This window comes from Sinocyclocheilus rhinocerous, unplaced genomic scaffold (assembly GCF_001515625.1).
Source record: "Sinocyclocheilus rhinocerous isolate Xijiao unplaced genomic scaffold, SAMN03320098_v1.1 scaffold888, whole genome shotgun sequence".
NCBI lineage: Eukaryota > Metazoa > Chordata > Actinopteri > Cypriniformes > Cyprinidae > Sinocyclocheilus > Sinocyclocheilus rhinocerous.
In genome coordinates this window covers 201,156-213,161 of record NW_015634016.1, presented here as the reverse complement: position 1 = coordinate 213,161, position 12,006 = coordinate 201,156, and the positions used below count along the sequence as shown (strand labels likewise).

General features: G+C 36.8%; 1 protein-coding gene across 1 annotated transcript in view; it reads right to left on the bottom strand.

Annotated features, from left to right (window-relative positions):
• The window catches only part of tll1 (tolloid-like 1), a 62,528-nt gene extending 54,993 nt beyond the window's left edge, over positions 1-7,535 (bottom strand). Inside the window, exon 1 of the mRNA XM_016558892.1 lies at positions 7,523-7,535. The gene's annotated coding sequence lies outside the window, so the exon portion shown is untranslated. The remainder of the gene's footprint in view (positions 1-7,522) is intronic.
• Positions 7,536-12,006: the final 4,471 nt, after the last annotated feature.

The window sequence follows — 12,006 nt, the reverse complement described above, 5'->3', positions numbered from 1 at the left end:
TATCCTAATGAAAGTATTCCTATCATTTTAAATGATCAGTATGTATCTATGACAAAGGGTTCTAAAAATATGGCTTCTTATAAAAAAAGTGTTCCCATGGCTCAGTTTGCCCCGGTTTAGAGGTAATATTTAATTGTTTGCATTTCTGAAACAATATGTTGAACAGTAAAGTTGTAGCCTTCCTAAAAACAAACTAAACAGAGAGTTTGTTGGCTATTAGGGACTACAGGTGGAAAGATATATCTGATTATAATGCTATGAAAAGCATTTTCTGGTTCTTATCAGAGAAGGATTTGGTGCACTTGTACACTGTCCCTATCAAATAAACTACAAAATATGTATATATGATCAACTAAACCAGTAATATCACTGTCACGGTTCTGTGTAGAATGAACTCGCACGAAGATGACGATGAAAGTAAAAGTCTTTAATATTATCCACAACAGGAAGGCATAAGAAACACGTACATGTTGACGAGACCGGACAAAGAAACACTGAACTGAATACAACTTATATGAGGAGGATAATTGACAAGACACACCTGAACATAATGACACAATCAAGGGGAGACAGAAACTAGGTCAATGGAACATGAGGGATCAAATGAAAACAAACACAATAGTTCATTACTGTGACAATCACATTAAAATTCCAGTTTATAATTCAGAGATTTAACTAGTGCCTTATGATGGGGTAAGTTAAAATGCTGACACTGACTTTCCTTGTGTTGCGCGTTTTGATTTCTCCTGGAGAGGCTGCGTGAGCCTTGCCTCAGCAGCGCAACTTTATACCCTACATGCATTTATATACAGTAGCTATATCCACTATTCGCCACTTACTCTAAATGTAATAAAATCAGAATAATATTTGCATTTTGGTGATTGCCTAGTCATTTTTGGTTACTGATATTTTAATCAGGTTACTTGTCTGGCTTAAGCGTTAAAGGGGTCATATGATGCGACTTCAAGTTTTCCTTTCACTTTGGAGTGTTACAAGCTGTTCGTGCATAGATAAGATCCCTAAAGTTGCAAAGAATAAAGTCTCAAACCCAAAGAGATATTCTTTATAAAAGTTAAGACTGGTATGCCGGCAGTTCTGACTCACGTAAGTACGTTTTCATTTAAAGGATTTGCCACTTATGATTCAAACGCGAGTTTTGGGCAGTGTGGATTAATGTTAGCACTTGTTGTTTGTCATTTCTCTTATCACAAATGCAGACATGGTTTTATGTTAACGCGGCGCGATGCGATGCAACACGTAAAAAGACAGTATAAGTCATTATAATCCGTAATTATGTCCCCACTGGATGCAACGAATGCCTCGTTTGTAATGGGTTTGAATGTTTTTGTCTCATCGCTCCGGGACACGGCATCACAATATGATAAGGGGCGTAACATTTCCGTCACACGCTTGAGGTATTCGGCCAATCACAACGCACTAGATAGCTGGCCAATCAGAGCACACCTCGTTTTTCAGACCGATGATCTTTGTAAAAATCGACGCGTTTCAGAAAGGCGGGGCATAGAGGAGAAACAATAATGTACAGTATGTGGAAAATAATGTGTTTTTTTAACTTTAAACCGCATAAACACATTTCATTACACCAAATACACAAAATAATGTTCTTTTTAGCAGCATCATATGACCCCTTTAATGTCGAGCCCTGGATGACACCGGCCCAATTTAAACCCTGATTGTCACCAATGCAACACACAGTAGTGGTGTTTTGTTCCTGACCCAATTAGTGTTTTTGAATGAATCAGTTGAGTAAATGATTCAGTGACTCACTAAGGCATTCACCTGTCCTGAATGAATCAGCTTTTTTCTGAATTAGATGAATGAATTCTCACTCAACAAGACAGTCACTTGTTGTGACCTACTGGCGTAATGATATCACCTGCAGATTCTCACATTCCCGCCACTACTGCTCTACTGTTCTTCATGTTATTTTAAATATAAATTGAGGTCTGACTGTACATAAAGCATAGCGGCACTGCCTTAAACAGTGCATTTAAGGTGAACTGTTGAGTCATTGTTTTATACATGCATGGTCATCAATTCTTTCAGAACAGTAAATCCTATTTTTTGTGTCAACAACTTTTTAATACATTTAACACTCTATGGGTATTTGTTGCTTGAGTGTGCATGTAGTATTTAGTAATATACTAAGAGGAAGGCATAGACTGCTTCAGTGCGAGAGATGAAGTCTGGTACACACTGTACGTGTAAGTGTGGAGTGAGGGACCGTGCCCTTTCACCCCATGTGTGACCTCAGTTCTGGAGTGTAGTGGAGTCCTTCTGTGAGTAAACACACACTCAGCCAACGGGAAGAGAGGATTTCCTCTGTTTAAACACTGTGTGTGGGAGTGTGTGTTCCAGGAGAGAGGAGACAGAAGTGAGGTCAGTGAAATGGATGTACTGAGAGTTTTTTTCTTTGCATTGAAAGACTCTAAAAGGCTGAATCAATAATATATCTGTGCTATTTTGTACAATAATATAATTATAATATAACCCATTTCCACTCACATATTGTACCTACAAAGGATGGTGACAATATATAGTAGGCAGACCAGTAGACAAGGAGAAGCGGTGGAATGAAAAGAAAACACACAAAGGCATGGGTCTACCATGAACAAACTGTTTGTGTGAGTTCTTAAGATAAGGTTTACAGTTAAAACAGAACTTAATTCAGAAGTTGTTTATATTTTAATTTGAATAAACCAGTGCAATTAGAGGATTTCAAAGAAACAGAACAGTTGCAGAAGGACAGATAGAAAAATATACACTTGTAAAATGTGTTTGCTTGTAAAGAAATGCACATTTACAATTACATGAGGTATACAGTCGAGTAATTTCTGAAAGGAGCTGAGCTTTCAGGCCCATACTAGCACACGAAAATCACCATGCTGTGATTTTCCTTAAGTAAAGAATGTATGTGTGTGTCAGGAACTGGTGTCTCTTTGAGTCTCGGTCTCTGGCTGTGTGAGATATGTTTCCTTTCCAGAGTGGAAGTGCATTATGATCAGCTTTAGGGAGTGTGTGTGTGCATGTGTGTGGACATTTCTGCAAGCACTTTGTGACTGAATGAAATCCTAACCTAACACACAGCATAAAAGAAAGTAATTTAAATATAAAACATAATGACAAGTACACACACTTATTCTGACTAAATGCATTCATTTAGCTTATTCTTGCATATATATTACACAATATCATTCCATGCTAAATTTTAATTTCATAAGGGTGTGTGTATGTATAACTCACAGGTTCATGTGCAGACCCTTGCATTTTTTTCTCTCCCTCCATCACCTCACTATGAAGGTGTGGACTACTCCAGATAAGATAAGAGCCATGTGGACCAAACCACTCGGGCTTTGCGGACAGGGGAAGATTGGACAGATGAGGTGGCAGCGCTAACAGGAAATGGCCCCCTTTGAAACAGGAAAAGGACGCAAAGAGTGTTTGTCAAAGGATACTGAAAGGATTGTTACATCAACTAAAGGAGCTTCTGTGTGTTTAGGTTGGTGTTTGTTTGTTTGTGTGTGTGTGTGTGTGTGCCGGATTTCTGGAAATGGCATTGCAAATACTTTACTATAAAGGAACTAACGGTAACACTTTAGAATAATGGTCCGTTGTTAACAAGTAACTATGCAGGAAGTAATAGGTAGTACTACATTAACACTTAACTTAATAAGTCAAGTCAAGTCACCTTTATTTATATAGCGCTTTTAACAATACAGATTGTGTCAAAGCAACTGAACAGCATTAATTAGGAAAATAGTGTGTCAATAATGCAAAATGACAATAGTAAACACTAATTTTCCAGTTAAAGACAGTTCATCATTGAATTCAGTGATGTCATCATCAGTTCAGTTTAAATAGTATCTTTGCAATCAAATCAACGATATCGCTGGAAATGAAGTGTCCCCAACTAAGAAAGCCAGAGGCAACAGCGGCAAGGAACCAAAACTCCATCGGTGACAGAATGGAGAAAAAACCTTGGGAGAAACCAAGCTCAGTCGGGGGGCCAGTTCTCCTCTGACCAGACAAAACCAGCAGTTCAATTTCAGGCTAGCAAAGTCACATTGTGCAGAGGAATCATCTGGTTCCTGTGGTCTTGTCCCGGTGGTCGTCTGAGACAAGGTCTTTACAGGGGAATAACATCTGAAATTTCCACAAAGAACCCAATTGTTCACTTTTAAGACGTTACTGTTGTGATTAGTAATTAATTGGTTATTCTTTATTAATTGGTCATAGTTCGCAAGTAGTTCTCAATGAGGATATATTTTTTTAGTAATTATCAAATATCTAATAAGTAACTACCTTTGTCCTAAATTTGCTACTACTTACTGCTTAGTTTAATCTTGCTTCTCTATTAGTTAATAGTATTAAGTTAAGTGTTAATGTAGTACTACCTATTACTTCCTGCATAGTTACTTGTTAACAACTGACCATTATTCTAAAGTGTTACCGAACTAACTAATGTCTTATTTTACATCTAAAATTCAAGAAGTATAGGGCTGCATATGCAAACACACCCCAAGACCCTAGCAGTATGTTCACTGATGCCTTTTGCATAGTGGAACTGTATATTTCGCTTTGTTCTGGAGTTAGACCAGTGAAATTATCTGTACTTTTTACTTTTGGAAAGACTAAATTCATAAAGTCTACACACATTTCTGTCATTTTCTACACCTGGACAATTAAGTTTTTGGGGGTTTTACATGAATAAGCAGTATTCCGTTCAATAGTGTGGCTAAACAAAACTAACTTTGTCACAGTATAGTATGGAAAAAGGCCTGGATGCCCACTGTGAGTGACCTTCACCCTAGTGTCTGTTTTAATCTTTAATAATGAGTAAAAAGCCAGGATCTTAATGAGACAGGCCTTCAATTCCATTTCCATTTGTCTTGCCATACAGTAATTTGGAGCAAAATCACAGCCGTTGTCTAATAGAGGGGGTCAAGCTTTTGCTACTTAGCACTGGCAGGTTAGCCTTTAATCTGGTTAGCTTCTGCTAAACATCATGTTACACAAAAACATGGTTCACTATGGTCGTTAAAAAGTAGCTATTCAGATTTTAAAAAGGCAAGCAACATATATTTTATCTCATTTTATGCCACAGTTTTCCAGAAATGGATCAATGCAGATGTTACTGGGGTAGACAGTTGCCCATTAATTGAAGCAAAATTCATTTTTCAGCTGCACACCCTCAGAAACCAAGATCTGCCTTGATAAATATGATAAAAAATCATCATTGTACATATAATACCGTATTTTTTTCCACAATATATTGATAAATGTTTATTTTATATTATATGTATTTATTATTCTTTGTTATTTTTATTCATCAATTGGCATTTAATACTATGTTTATTGTTATTTGTTATAGTTATATTGTGTATATTTCCTTTTCTTGTCATTCATGCTTAAAAATAAAGATGCTTGACGATGCCACAGAAGAACCTTTTTTGTCTAAATGGTTCCATAGAGAACCTTTAACATCTGAAGAACCTTTCTGTTTCACAAAAGGCTTTGTGTCGAAAGAAGGTTCTTCAGATTATAAAAAGGTAAGAAAGAGATGGTTCTTTAAAGAACCTTTGACTGAATGGTTCTTTGTGGAACCAAAGATGGTTCTTCTATGGCATCACTGTGAAGAACCCTTTTAAGCAACTTTGGCAATATTGTATATAAACACAATCAAGTGAATAAAGTACTTTAAATCAAATATTTCACCAGTGGTACATTTTTGGCGGGCTCCTAAAAGCAATATGTCAATTACACATTATTTTTATTCTCTCAAATTCAAAATAATCTACATTCACACTACTTTTGTATCTTTCTTTTGTCACTATCTCTTTCATTTCTGCATCTCAACACTCTCTTTTATCTCAGGAGAGATATTAATCGATCCAACCTCAGAATGAAATGAATGGATTGACAGAGGACAAGAAGAAAAGGTGGTAGCTTGTCCTTCAACTGTGGGTGTAAACAGCTGGATCAATATAAAAGACGAAAACTTCCTGTGCACTTCTTTCCAAGTGCATCGTTGTACGCTTTAAATCACAGTGCACCACATTTTTTGTAGAATTGCTTGCATATAATCCTTTTTAGAGACAAATATATATTGTTTTATTATGTAGTATTTGGTCGCTATTTTTCTCGTCAGCAGGTTCTTAATAATATATATATAATATATAATAATATATTAATAATATAAATAGAGCTTTTGTTTGGATTAATAAGTGAAAATGTGAAAAACGTGTAAGCGTGTGTGTGAGTGTTTGTGCCTGGGGTAGTGACCTATCACACATTGTCTCTGATTGGCTGTGGCAGGGTTCTGCCGGGGTCTGTGTGAGATGTCTGTGGAGGTGACTGCTCATCTCTGTGATTGGCTGATCCCTAGCAGCAGCTGTTCTAATACATAAAACTCAAAGTCCAACAGTCGGCATTAAAACGCCTCCAGGGCATCTGTTTGTCAGACACCACCGCAGCCAACGGGGAAATGGAGGCTCGGTGTGCTGGAGTACAACACACACACATACACACACACACATACAGAAATAACAGAGAGTTATCACTGTATTCAGGATATGACTTTCATTACAAAGACAAAGAACAAGTTACACTGTGCTATTTAAATAAAAAGAGAGATGCAGGATAATGACACAGGAGATAAAACTGAATAAAGAGTATCAAAAGAAAGTGAACGAGGTAAAGGAACACACACACACAAACACTTAATTTAATTCCCAGTAGCCCAGCATGTATCATGATTAATAGATATAGTTTAGAAGTGTTTCATGGGTAATTGCTGCTTAGCTTGAGTCAGTCATAACCACACACATGCACAGGTCAAAAAAAGATTAATTTATAACACTATAGCCAAGAATGCCAAAGATTAGACTATACTCACATATTCGTGTGACTAGATTTTTTTATATTGTATGAATGAAGAAAATATGAGTGGTCAGAAACTCACCAACTTTATGCTACAGTGTTGCTATGCAGTTGCTATTGAGTGTTTTTTATTAAGTTACTATATGGTTGCTGGGGTGTTCTGGGTGTTTACTTACTGGCTCATTTCAAGAGTCCAATCCATCAGTCTAGTGTTCTGATCCCTATATGGACTGCAGTGCAAATCTTGATACATGAAAGTAAAATATGAAAATAATAAATTAGATTGCTTAGGAAAGTATAGTAATAAAAATAACCTTAATCGTCTTAATTTGATTGTCTCCAGTCCATTGCTTTTCTTGTTCATGATACTCTGTAAATAGACCCTGGGTTCTAAAAAAAAGGCTTAAAAATAAATAATAAATCTAGGCCAAGAGCTATACAAATAGTACTTTATTTATTATTTTATAAAAAAAATAATAATACTGATAATTATCACCACCATTATTCTATATATTCTATTGTGGAAAAATAATCACAGTGACATTTGTCACCACCATTTATTAGTTTTTTAATTACTTTTATTTTATTTTGAATAAATAACAATCGTGATACTTGTTACCACCACAGAGAATGCCAAAGCCTGTAAGACAAAAAGACACTATCAAAGAATGCAGGATGCCCACATCCTATGATTACCATCACAATACAAATACTGGACCCAGTGACCTTTCTAGCATCTCCCCCTTTCTTTCTTTCTCTATCTCTCTCTCTCTCTCTCTCTCTCTCACACACACACACACACACACACACACACACAATTACACCCCACAGGCACACTCTCATACACAAACATTAACATACACTAGTTCAAACAGACAGATACTCACAAACATAAATGTGAATCTCTCTCATTATTCTTTCTTTGCACACGCACACATATATTGTACACACACACACACACTCACAGATTAGGATGGTGTTCACAGCCCAGTGATAGTAGGATATTTGGAGAAAGAAGAGAAGGTTGGGCCACCCAGAAGAACAAAAGAGAAATACAGGAGGGAAGCGAACAGAGGAGAGGATTTGAAACAGGTCTCAAATCAAAGCAATGCTGCCTCACACACACACACACAAATATCCTTTCCCCCCCCCACCCCACACACACTTGAATGCATGTAGCATGTGACCATGTCTGTCTCATGTCTTTTTTAGTCCTGAAACCCTCATTTTCTCTTTTGTGTTCTTCGATTCCAACTTTTGTCTCATTTTGAGAGAGTTTATGTGTCTGTTGTCCATTTGCCACTAGAGATCCACAGGACCGCTTCTTGGACCTTTAGGGTCATAATGTGGGCACCTTATGAGCATTAGCCATTGTGCATTAACTAATAATGAGGTAAAACAACATTCTGTGTCAGTTCACATGTTGGCCCATTTAGAATTACAGTCTCAATGACATATGAATGTGTGGAACATGAGTAGCCTACATTTAAATTATACATATGCACTTTTGTACATGAGAGCTGATTTAAGAAGTTTAATTTTCCTCTAAATGTCTACCATAAGCTGGCATTCACTGTTCATTATTTAGCCAACTTTTAACGTAAAATGTTTCAACAGCGCCCTCTGTTGATTATCACAAGAATTGTCTAGTAATGATTTCATAGGAATGCCACTTCAATCATTAAACATAGGCTATATTCATTTTTAATTGCAACATTTATAAATGTATTTCACTTGTTTCATTTCCTTATATATGCCTAATCTTTTCACATGGCCATGTTTGAAAAAAAAAAAAGAAAGAAAAAAAAGAACAGAACAGAACTTTCAGGAACAAGGCAGAGGGAGAAACAGAAAAGAAAGTGACCAACATGCCAAAGTAAGCCAAGACTCCAAAACATACTCAAGTACAAAAGTAATTGGCCATTTGTGAAAACGTTGTGCTGTTGTTTAATGCATTCAATTAGATATTGGTGTCAGCTCTTGTGGGAGACTGGAGCGCATGTGTATTTTTAGCTCTAATTAAAAACATATCAATGCTACTCTCACCCTTCTCGCTGGGAAGTAATGAGAGAAGTGGACCTTAGAGAGATAGTATTGCTGTTTTAGGCATTCTGAGATCCCTCTGGGCCGACCGGAGAACTGCCATACAGTTGCTGTCTCCTCTCTGATCAATAGTATTGATCAGGATTATGCTAATAGGTAAGGAATGAATAATGGGTGAGACTGCTTGGATCTGCTATGCCAGCAACTATACAGAATAGAGCTAAATAACGTGTCTACACAACTTAACATAACTGCAGAACTTTGTGAATAGCAGTAAAGAGGAGTGGCAAAATTCAGTTTTAAAACTTTACTTTTACTGAAGGTAAACTTAAGAACTTAAGACTTTGTTCACAAACTTGCTTAATTTCAGTGACAAAATAATGACAAGTTCCTTTTCATTGTAAGGGCCTGAGACTTCCCTGACTTCCTAGGTTGTTGAAGGTACTGGGTAGACTTACAAATATAGTCTGTTACTGATTACAAATTACATGTTGAAAATTGTAGTCAGTAATGTAATCTATATTACTCATTTTAATTAATGTATTCTGACTTCTTTTGGATTACTTTTAGATTACTTTTGACATAACTTGTTTATAAGGGATTATTGTAATAAAAAATAGAACAAAAGAGAATAAAATGTCTGGCATAGCATAGTCTCAAATATACTTTATAATCAAACTGTTACAATAACAGTGTAATTTTAATTACCTCATGTGTCGACATGATGCCAGGAGTCTTTTATCAGATGCTTTCTTGTCTTCTCACTACTTGTGAGAATTTTTGTTGAGTGTTTTTGTTATTAAAAGGAATGCGCGCAGCATCTTAACGTTGCTCACAACAGCATGGACGGCGTCTGGATATTCCTCAACAGTAATACCTCCAAAGGTATTTCCAAATCCTTTTAACTTCTAAGCGAAGAACAACAAAAAAAAGTGAATAGGGATATGGCCTTGAATCACAATTGAAAAATCGGACTGAATCGCGGAATCGTCAAAAAAATGGAATTTAGTACTATGTAACGCGGAATGTCACGGAATTTGCCAAATTTTGAATGAATAAATCAAAAGCAGGTCACTACACTTAAATTCAATTGCGATATGGACTAGTGTCTGTGAATTTTAAACCACAAAAAGACACGCGCTCCATTTACCTCAGAAGTTGGAGCTGGTATGACGTCACACGCAAGTGGCCCATGTAGAGAAGTAAAATTGACGCGTCCATTGACACATAGTATTTTGCACATATAACCCCATAGTATCATGTCCACAAATAGAGGTTGGATAATACTGTGTGCACCACTGAGTTTATTGAGATAAAGACAAACATAAACAATATATTACTACTGTTTCTCTTCTGTTGTTGCACTGAGCAGCCATATTGGATTCTGAAGTAGGAGTTGTTGCAAACCCTCCCAGATTCCAAGTGGAGTTGGGCGTTCCCGTTAAAAGTTTTTACTTGGAATCTCCATCTTCCGAGTACAAATGGAACGCACAATAATGTAATCTTGTATGGTCTGCGTGTCTGAGTGAATGAACGAAGCAGACGCGTGGTTTAACCTACTAAGTTACACCTGATGCTCACGATGTTTTCAGCATCTGTCCTCTCACTAAATGAGGACATAAACACATTACCATCTCCAGAAACTGCTCCGAGAGTCACTTCATGAGCATTTACCATTTCAAACTACCGTCGTATCATGTACACACACAAACAATACTTCACGGCAACCCGTCAAAATAAAAGTTCGTTTTAACTTGAATAAATTGTGACAGAAATATATATTGTACAGTTGAATGTACATATATATATAATAAGAATAAAAAAACAATAATAATAATTGTAATAATTGGAAATAAATAACATTTAATGAAACCATTAAAGTGGAATTAAATTTAGAATAAATAAACAAACAGAATTTGAGAAAAATGAAAACATAATTCATAGGGCCCTAAAAATAGATTTTTGTTAAACTTTTAATAAATTGCTGTTAAATTGTATAATTTTTATAATTTCATTCAACTAGACATGCTTTTTGATTAATACAATTTTATTTAACCATTAAAATGGAGTCCAGAAAAAATGTAATAAGAATTAAAAAAATAAAATAAAACAGATTCCAGAAAAATCATTAAAAAAAAAAAAGGAATTTGGGAAAAAAAATTAATTAAATTTCATAGAGCCCTACATTCAGTCTAAGGTACGTGTGCACGAGAGCCAGCATGAGCAAAAAGTTGCTGGCTGCAGTTCACTTAACAGCCGTCGGTGTTGCTAAAAACAAGGGTTTCTTATCTCTACTTAATAATTATTTAAAGGGGTCATATGATGCGATTTAAATTTTTCCTTTCTCTTTGGAGTGTTACAAACTCTTGGTGCATAAAGAAGATCTGTAAAGTTGCAAAGACTAAAGTCTCAAATCCAAAGAGATATTCTTTATAAAAGTTAAGAGTCAACCACGCCTACCTAAAACGGCTCGTTCTAACACGCCCCCACATGTCTACGTCACGATGTGGGAAGATTTGCATAACGCCGCCCAAATGTTCACCCAAAGAAAGAAGGCGTAACTTTTATTCTCGCTGTAGTATTGTTGCCGCCGCCATGTCGTGAAGGCGCTGTGTTTCGTTGTGAAAGCGAAACTTCTTTGGTTGGCCTTCCAAAAGAGGACAATATCCGCTTCGTCATGCCTGGGGCTGATCTGTGCTGGTCGCTGAGGAAATACATCAACTTCGCGCTGTCGATCGCCGGATCGGCTTTCACCGTGGACGAAGCGGAGTCCAGCCCGGGGTCGTCACATGTGGTTGCCGCAAGCCCGCCAGACGCTCCTTCGTCGAATCCGCCATCCGCGCCGTTCTCAAGCCCGCCGGCCTCCGCATACTCTAGGCCACCGCTCACTCTAGGCCTCCGGCCTCCGCTCACTCACTGTGACGCTGTTGAACACATTTCATTACACCAAATACACAAAATAATGTTCTTTTTAGCAGTATCATGTGACCCCTTTAAGGGTGTTTCTCTCTCCCTCCCTTTCCTTTCCATAATCAAAATGATTGTTGAATGATTTCATTTGTT